A 9,825-nucleotide genomic window follows, 5' to 3' on the forward strand; every position below is an offset into this window, starting at 1 on the left:
AAGTGGTATCTTGGGTGAAGGGTGAGACAGTACACAATACAGGGGAAACTAAGCACAACTGGTACAAGGAAAGGTCACGGAAGCCCCATAGACACATCCAAACTACCTGAAGGAGTGAATTGCTGGGCGGAGGGCCGTGGGGACCATGTTCTCAGGGAACATCTAGCTCAATTGACATAAGACAGTTTTTAAAGACAGTGTTCTACATTCTACCTTGGTGAGTAGTGTCTGGGGTTTTGAAAGCCTGTGAGCGGCCGTCTAAGATCCTCCACTGGTCTCATCCCTTTGGGAGCAGGGGAGAATGGAGAGAACAGGATACAAGGAAAGGATTAGTCGGAAGGACTGGTGGACCACAGCTACTAGGGCCTGCACCAGACTGAATCCAGTGCATCTGGATGGTGCCCAGCTACCACCACTGACTGCTCTGACCAAGATCACAGCAGAGGGTTCTGGACAGAGCTGGAGAAGGATGTAGAGCATAAGTCTAACTCACAAAAAATAGACCAGATGTGCAGGTCTAAGGGAGACTGGGGAGGCCCTGAGAGTGTGGCCCCAGACACTGTTTTGGCTCGGTGGTGAAGTTATCTCCGGAGTTCGCCGTTCAGCCTGGGAGTGGACAGCCCCGTAAAACCAAATGGGACTAATGGGGTACTGTAGTCCAGTGACAGGGGCTGGAAGGCAGAGGGGAACAGGGAAGCTGGTGATGGGGAACCCAAGTTTGAGTAAGGATGTTGTTGATGTGTTGTGAGATTGTTGACCACTGTCATAGGGAAACATGTGTAGTAACTGTTAAATGAGAGGCTATTTTGTTCTGTAGGCCTTCATCTTGGGTGAGAGTGACAGCAGAATTGGAGGAGCATGGTCAATGTCACTGAACTGTGCATGTGGTGGTTTTTTAGATGGTGTATCTTTGGCTATGTGTATTTTCACCAAAAGAAGGGTTGAGAAGTTAGATGGTTGACATGTTGTGGGGTTGTTGACTGGTGTCGTAAAACAGTGTGTGTACTGCTGTTTCATGAGAAACTGTTCTGTGGGCCTTCACCTGAAGTGCAATGAAAGGAAGAAGAAAAAAAAAAAGAAGAATCTTCATAGTTAAAAATTTGGGAAAAGTGATGTGTTTCAAACTCTTACCTGGTGTTGAAATTTCTCTAAACTTTTTGTTCTCTGAATTTGCTTTCAAAAATACCTAACAAGTAGTTGTTTGGTTTGTGTTTGAGGATTGCTACTAGGAAGAACTGTATTTCCAATTAGTCAGTTCATTTTGAAAATTCTTTCAGTATTGAGTTTAACTGTACCTCATCATACTAATTTCAGCTTCCAGAGCTGAAGATTAGAAGCCCAATCTCATATCATTTCTTCAAATATTTGAGGACATAATATCTTCTCCGGCCAATAGATTATTATTAACTCCTTCAACTTTATTTTTTTGACATCATTTCCAGATTCTGAGAGTTTTCTTTGTTTTAGCCTGGTACACTTTGTCTGTTTAAAACATAGTGTCAAAAAGACAGCACAATACTCCCAATGGAATTTTTACCAGTACGGATAAAGCTATTATCTTCCTTGTTTGAAGTGATACATGCTTATTAAGGCTAAATAAAACTACAACTTTGGACATTTTTTATAACCTTAAAATCAACCAAATATCCTAAATCTTTGTACTTTGACTCTCTAAAGCTGGATCCTCAGCATCCTCCCACTTGTGTAGATGATTTTGTTTTTTTTAAACCTAAGTATAGGATTTTACATTTGCTCCTGAAAATTTCATCTTGTTTGATTGGGATTGCAGTTTTTCAAAATTGAAAAATTCATTAAATTTTTATTCTATGTCAATTTATTAGCTCTTTATCTAAAAGTTTTGTTCCCTGAAAAAGAAAAATGTAAATGAAATGACTTTCCACTAATGTATTTTTTTAAATCCTTCCAGTGATCGATCATTTTCTCAACACTCACAAACTGCTTGAGTGATACATTCTAAAATTTGTCAGGAATCAAAAAATATATATATATTGTCAATATTAATTAGTTGCCATTGAGTCAATTCTGACTCATGGCAGCCTCATGTGTGCAGAGTAGACTGCTCCATAGGGTTTTCAAGGATGTCACTTTTCAGAGACAGATCACCAGACCTATCTTCCGATGTGCCTCTGGCTGGTTTGAACCACCAATCTTTTGGCTAGTAGCCTGTAATCTCTTGATGCATGTGTCCTTACCAATGAGGACACCATTCTTATAGTATGTCACCAGTTCTTCATAACTCTACAGAAATTACAAGTAATGGTTCTGTGATAATATCTGGGAATTATTTCAGTATCCTGCAATGATCTAAGCCGGAAGACAATAACTCATTTAAAGCAAATAGATGTCCTTTAACTATCTCTGTCATCTGTCTTTGGATTCATTTCTCTCTATTCCATGTTTGTTGTATCCTTTTCAATTTGAAGACCATTCTCTTGTGAAGACAGAAGAAAAATCATAATAAACTCTGTTTTTATAGTGCCATTGGTTAACGTTATTTAACAGGCCGTTTGTTTACATTCTCTTTGCTCTGAATATGCATGACAGAGCGTTTTTAGTTATCCTTAACTTCTTTGTACATTTCTTGGCATTTTCTTTCTCAACATGTTTCCATGTCCATCTTTGGGTATAAGTCCCTCTGTACATTGCATTCCATTCCTAAAGAACATCTTCAGGATGTCTAAAGCAGACTGAGATTACAATTCTGTATCTTTAAGCTTAAAAGTGAACCAAATATTCTCAATGTTTTCACTTTAATTGCTGTGAAGATGGATCCCCAACATCCTCCCACAGGTATTTTAAGTCGACATATCCAAGATGGAAGTGGTTATGTTTCTCCCCAATATTAGTTATCCTTTGTAATTCTCATCCTAGTTAACGCACCCCAATCTAACTAGTTACCTAAAGAAGAAACCAGGAGTGATACTTGACTCATTTTTCCCCCTCATGCTCTACATTCACTCACTCACACTAAAATCAATGACTACCTTCAAGTCCTTTCTGTTATCTTTTAGCATTTCTCTCAAATCCATTGCTTCCCCTCCATCCTTACTGCCACTGATTTAATTTAGGCCTGTATCATCATTTTTCCTGGAATATTGCAGTCATCTCATGAGTGACATGTCCAATTCCAGATGAATTCCTCTATAAACTTTTATCTACATTATCAATATAACAATCTCCCTAACACAAAAATTGGATATGATACCTACCTACATTGCTCAAAATCCATAAATGACTTCTCATGGCACGTAGGATAAAATCCAAGTTTTTCGCATGCCTGTAATACCCTTATATCTGCTCATCTTTCCAGCCTTGTGGCTTCGCATACTTCCACGGTATACCCTGGCCTTTTATCTTTGTCTTGAATTCCCAGTCACCTGACCTCTCTGTGGAAATTTTTTTCTCATTCTTCAAAATTTAGCTAAATTCCCTCCTTTTTCTTAAATATTTTATGATCCAACAAAGCTGAATTTGCTACTCCTTCCTTTGGTCCACCAGTCGGTCATGCAGGTGCTGCTATTATATTAATTATTAAACTGTATGACAAGTATTTGTTTATACGTCCATCTCCTGGGACAGGTTATGAAATCATGAAGGTGGAATCCTGGCTTGGTCGTATCTGAATCCACTTCCCATATGCATACACCAGTGTGGTGGGCAAAATAATGACCCACCAAAGATGACCACATCCCAGTCCCTGGAACCTATGAATATGTTACCTTACATGGCAAAGGGGAATTAAAGTTGCAGATGGAATTAAGGTTGCTAATCAGCTGACCTTAAATTAGGGAGATTATCCTGAATTATCCTCATGGGCTCAATGTAATCACAAGGGTTCTTAAAAGTGGAAGAGAAAGGCAAAAGAAAAGGACAGAGTAATGCAATGTGAGGACTCAACCCACTCTGCTGGCTTTGAAGATGGAAGAAGGAGCCACAAGCCCAGGAATACTAGAGGCTTCTAGAAGCAGAAGAAGGCAAGGAATGGATTCTCCCCTAGATCCTCCAGAAGGAACACAGTTCCGCTGACATCTTGATTTTGGCGATTAAGATCTGTGTTGGACTTCTGACCTACAGAACTGTGAGATAATAAATGAGTGTTGTTTTAAGTCACTACATTTGTGTCATTTGCTATAATAGCAATAGGAGACTCATACAAACAACACTCGACACAAATTCAGATTTTGAGACATATTTGTTGACTAAACACATGTCTTCTTCAAAATCTCAGCTCACTAGGCAATCCCTAGAGTTAGGGATCTTCAGAGATTTCAAAAAATATCCTGATGTATGTCCTAAGGGAGATATATCTTCCAAAGACACTATTGCTATCCCTTCTGGAGAAACGAGAAGCAGCCCCCTAATTTCTGAGTTGTGCCTGATTATTTGTCATTTCTCAAGGTACCAGTGTAGTTGATGTCTACCTGGATCTCCTACCTTGGTAGAGAATGGTAAACCATTTTTTGATAAAAATTGCTTTCTTCAATTGCTTGCCTTCAATGAGGACTTTATCAGAAAATGTATTTACCTTCAAACCCCTGAAACTATTGCCCTGAGACAGTATTTAAATCTTAAACCAAAAATATGCCCTGAAGTCATCTTAAAACTAAGCAATAGTACCGCTTAACTAGTAAAAATGGTCTACTTTGAGCTGTTTTAAGATCTATCTATATGGGATCAACTGACAACAGCAACTTGAAAGATTAGATAGGAAACTTAGGGAGCAATTAGTTTATGTTAATGGGGGAAGATTATCTCAGAGACGGAGTATGAAAATGGTTGCATGACTCAAAGAATGTAATCAATTTCACTGAATTGTACATGAAGAGGCTGTTGAACTGGTGTGTGTTCTGCTGTGTATATTTCAACAACAAAAAATCAATTATTTAAAAAAAAACAGCAAAAACTAATACCCCCATCTCCTCAAACTGGAACTTCTTCACCTAATTGAAATGACTAAGAGCTTCAAATATGTTTCATTTGTCTTCCCATCATCATATTCTACTCCCTGTGACCCCAGACAAATGCAGCAGAGTCAGTCCACTGGGACTTCCCATATAGTACACAGGAAGGAGGAATGTCGTGGTGAATCTGGGAAGATGTTACCTTGTTGCTGCTCTAAGACTTGTCCTTTGCTACATACACAAAAATAGTCTGTAAGAATGAAGACAATCAACAATGAGAAAGGCAAACTGCTGAATGGGTCTACTCCCTAGCCTGAGACTCCCCCAGTCTCTGAGGTCCATTCGTGGCTCTGACTCCCAACTCCCAACAGCCTTAATTTTGTGACTAGCCCTTGATCTTGCATCCAAATCTCTTTTTTTAGTTAAATTACTTGACTTGGGTTTATGATTCCCCAAACCAAGAGAGTCCTGACAAATATACTTGGCATAATATAAGTCAAGTTACTTTAAAAAAAAAAAAAATCCTAAGTGATTCACAAAACCAAACGGCCTTAAGACCAGTAGAGTGGTTGAAGATGACATCACTCCCTACAGTGGTGAAGTAGCATGGCTCTACCTAAGCAAGTAGTATTGTATTAATCCTAGAAATTCTGTAATAAAGGGAAAGAAAGAAGGCAGTTTCCCTTTCTCAGTGTTCATTGTCTTCATTTTCAGACTATTTTTGTCTGTGCAGCAAAGGACAAGACTTAGAGCAGCAACAAAGTAATATCTTCCCAGATTCATCATCATCTTCCTCCTTCCTTGTGTACCATATGGGAAATCCCAGTGGATTGACTTTTTAATTGTTGCACATCACAAAATTAACCTTCCTTAGTCTATAGCAAAGGAGCCTTGGTGGCACAGTGATTAAGCACTCAGTTGCTAACCGAAAGATCATTGGTTCGAAACCACCAGCCACTCCTTGGGAGAAAGATGGGCTAATCTCTTGGAAATCCTATAGGGCAGTTCTACTCTGTCCTATAGTGTTGCTGTGAGTTGGAATCTACTGGACAGCACATAACAACAACAGCCTATAGCAGCACTTCTTAAAGTGTGGTCCCTAGACTAGCAGCATTAGCATCACCAGCTTCACAGGGAACAAATTTGTTGTTGTTGTTGTTGGGTACCATCGAGTCAATTTTCAACTCATAGTGATCTCATGTGACAGAGTAAAACTCCTCTATGGGGTTTTCTTGGCTGTAATCTTTACAGAAGCACATTGTCAAGTCAAGTCTTTTTCCCCAGAGTCACTGGGTGTGTTCGAACCACCAACCTTTCAGTTAGTAGCCCAATACTTAACCATTAGAAACAAATATTATCAGGCCACACATCAGAATGATTTCATCAGAAATTCTGGGAGTGGGGCCTAGCAAACTGTGGTTTAACAAGCCCTCCAGGTGATTCTAATAAACTCTAAAGTTTGAAACCCACTAGCCTACATGTGGACCCACGTAGGTTAAGAGCTCAGCTGCTAACCAAAAGATCAGCAGTTTGAATCCACCAGCTGCTCCTTGGAAACCCCACAGGGTCAGTGCTACTCTGTCCTATAGGGTTGCTCTGAGTCAGAATCAACTCGATGGCAATGGGTTGGGTTGGGTTGGGTTGGGTTTGGTTAGCCTACGTGCAGAGCCCTGGTGACATAGTGCTTAAGAGCTCGTCTGCTAACCAAAAGATTGGCAGTTTGAATCCACCAGCCACTCCTTGGAAACCCTGTGGGGTAGTTCTGTTCTCTCCTATAGGGTAGCTATGAGTCAGAATCAACGCAATGGGTTTGGTTTGGTTTTGGTAGCCTACATGCTAACCATATTAAAATTTTTTTTTTTTGCATGTAGTTTTGTTTGAAATACTGATATGTCAGCTGATGTATCTGACCAGTAAAACCAGTTGCAGTCAAGTTGATTCTGACTAATGGCGACCTCATGTGTGTCAGAGTAGAATTGCACCCCATAAGGTTTTCAGTGGCTGATTTTTCAGAAGTAGATCACCAGGGCTTTCTTCTGAGGCACTACTCAGTGGACTCAGACCTCCAAACTTGGAATTAGCAACGAGCTCATTAGCCATTTTCACCACCCAGAGACTCTGATGTATCCAAATTCACGATGTATAAATCCACATTGTGGTAGAGCTGTTAAATCTCCACCCACAATCCAGAAAGAAATAACAAATTAAAATTCACAAGTTTGGTAAATTGATTTCAGGTGAATCATTTGCATAACTCGGGTAATTTTCAGCCCAATAAAATATGTTGTGGTTAGGTGCTATCCAGTCGGTTCCAATTCATAGCAACGATATGTACAACAGAACAAACACTGCCTGGTCCTGCACCATCCTAACAATTGTTACTATGTTTGAGCCCACTGTTGCAGCCACTGTTTCAATCTGTCTTATCAAGGGTCTTCCTCTTTTTCACTGACCATCTACTTTACCAAGCATGATGTCTTTCTCCAGGGACTGGTCCCACCTGACAACAAGTCCAAAGTACATGAGACGAAGTCTCGGCATCCTTCCTTCTAAGTAGTATTCTGGCTATACTTCTCCCAAGACGGATTTGTTCATTCATCTGTTAGTCCATTGTATATTCAATATTCTTCATCAACACAATAATTCAAAGGTGTCAATTCCTCTTTGGTCTTCCGTATTCATTATCCAGCTTTTCAGTGCATATGAGGTGATAGAAAATATCATGGCTTGGGTCAGGCACACCTGAGTCATCAAAGTGACATCTTTGCTTTTTAACACTGGAAAGAAGTCTTTTATAGCTGATTTGTCCTATGCGATACATCGTTTGATTTCTTGACTGCTGTTTCCATGGGTGTTAATTATGGATCCTAGTAAAATGAAATCCTTGACAACTTCAATCTTTTCTATTTATCATGAAGTTGCTTATTGGTTCAGTTGTGAGGATTTTTGTTTTCTTTATGTTGAGGTGTAATTCATACTGAATGCCGTGGTCTTTGATCTTCATCAGTAAGTGCTTCAAGTCCTCTTCACTTTCAGCAAGCAAGGTTGTGTCATCTGCATATCACAAGTTGTTAATGAGTCTTCCACCAATCCTGATGCCACTTTCTTCTTCATATAATCCAGCTTCTCAGATTATTTGCTCAGCATATGGATTGAATAAGTATGGTGAAAGGATACAACCCTGACGCACACCTTTCCTGATTTTAAACCACACAGTACCCCTTGTTCTGTTTGAACGACTGTGTACATGTTGTGCATGAGCATAATTGAGTGTTCTGGAATTCCCACTCTTCACAATGTTGTCCATAATTTGTTATGATCCGCACAATTGAATGTCTTTGTTTTTTTTTTTAATTGTTGTAATTAAATGAAGTTTACATTTTAAGTTAGTCTCCCATACAAAAATTTTTATTTTTTTTTACATACATTGTTATGAGACCCCCAACTGCTCACCCCATTCTACAACAGCACATTCCTCCCCCCCACCCCTGATTCCCCATGAACATTCAACCAGCTCCTAACTCTCTCTGCCTTCCCATCTCACCTCTGGACAGAAGCCGCCCATTTGGTCTCTTGTATCTACTTGTCTAAGAGGCACATTCTTCACAAATATCACTTTATGTCCCACAGTCCAGTCCAATCTCTGTCTGAAGAGTTGGCCTCGGAAATTGTTTTAGTTCTGGGGTGATGGAGACACAAGGGGCCATGCTTTCTGGGGCACTTCCAGTCTTAGTCAGACCATTAAGTCTGGTCTTCTTACTAGAATTTGAGTTCTGCATCCCATCGTTCTATTGCTCCATCAGGGACCCTCTGCTGTGTTCCCTGTCAGGACATTCATTGGTGGTAGCCGAGCACCATCTAGTTCTTCTGGTCTCAGGATGATGAAGTCTCTGGTTTATGTGACCTATTCTGTCTCTTGGGCCAGTACTTTCCTTGTGTCTTTGGTGTTCTTCGTTCTCCTTTACTCCAAGCGGTTGGGACAAATTGATTCATCTTAGATGGCCGCTTGCAAGCTTTTAAGACCCCAGACACCACTCACCAAAGTAGGAATGCAGAACATTTTCTTAATAAACTTTGTTATGCCAGTTGACATAGATGCCCCTTGAAAGCATGGTCCCCAGACCCCGCATCCCTGCTACTCTGTCTCTCAAAGTATTTGATTGTATTGAGGAAACTTCTTAGCTTTGGTTTAGTCTAGTTGTGCTGTCTTCCCCTGTAGTGTGTGCTGTCCTTCCCGTCACCTAAGAAGATTCTTACCTACTATCTAGTTAGTGAATAACTCTCACCGTCCCTCCCCACCCCTGTAACCATCAAAGAATGTTTTCTTCTGTGTTTAAACATTTTCTTGAGTTCTTATTAATAGTGGTCTTAAACAGTATTTGTCCTTCTGTGCCTGACTAAATTCACTCAGCATAAGTCCCAGCTTCCACCAAGTTATACGATGTTTCACAGCTTCATCATTGTTCTTTATCATTGCATAATATTCCACTGTGTGTATATACCATAGTTTATCCATTTGTCCATTGATGGGCACTGAGGTTGCTTCCATCTTTTGGCTATTGTGAACAGTGCTGCGATGAACATGGGTGTGCATGTATCTATTCGTGTGATGGCTCTTGTTTCTCTAGGTTATATTCCAAGGAGTGGGATAGCTGGATCGTATGGTACTTCTATTTCTAGCTTTTTAAGGAAGCCCCAAATCAATTTCCAAAGCGGTTGTACCATTTTGCATTCCCACCAACAGTGTATAAGTGTTCCAGTCTCTCCATAACCTCTCCAGCATTTTTATTTTGTGTTTTGTGGATTAATGCTAGCCTTGTGGGGTGAGATGATATCTCATTGTAGTTTTGATCTGCATTTCTCGAATGGCTAATGATCGTAAGCATTTCTTCATGTGTCTGTT

This window comes from Trichechus manatus, unplaced genomic scaffold (assembly GCF_000243295.1).
Source record: "Trichechus manatus latirostris isolate Lorelei unplaced genomic scaffold, TriManLat1.0 scaffold00115, whole genome shotgun sequence".
Classification (NCBI taxonomy): domain Eukaryota; kingdom Metazoa; phylum Chordata; class Mammalia; order Sirenia; family Trichechidae; genus Trichechus; species Trichechus manatus.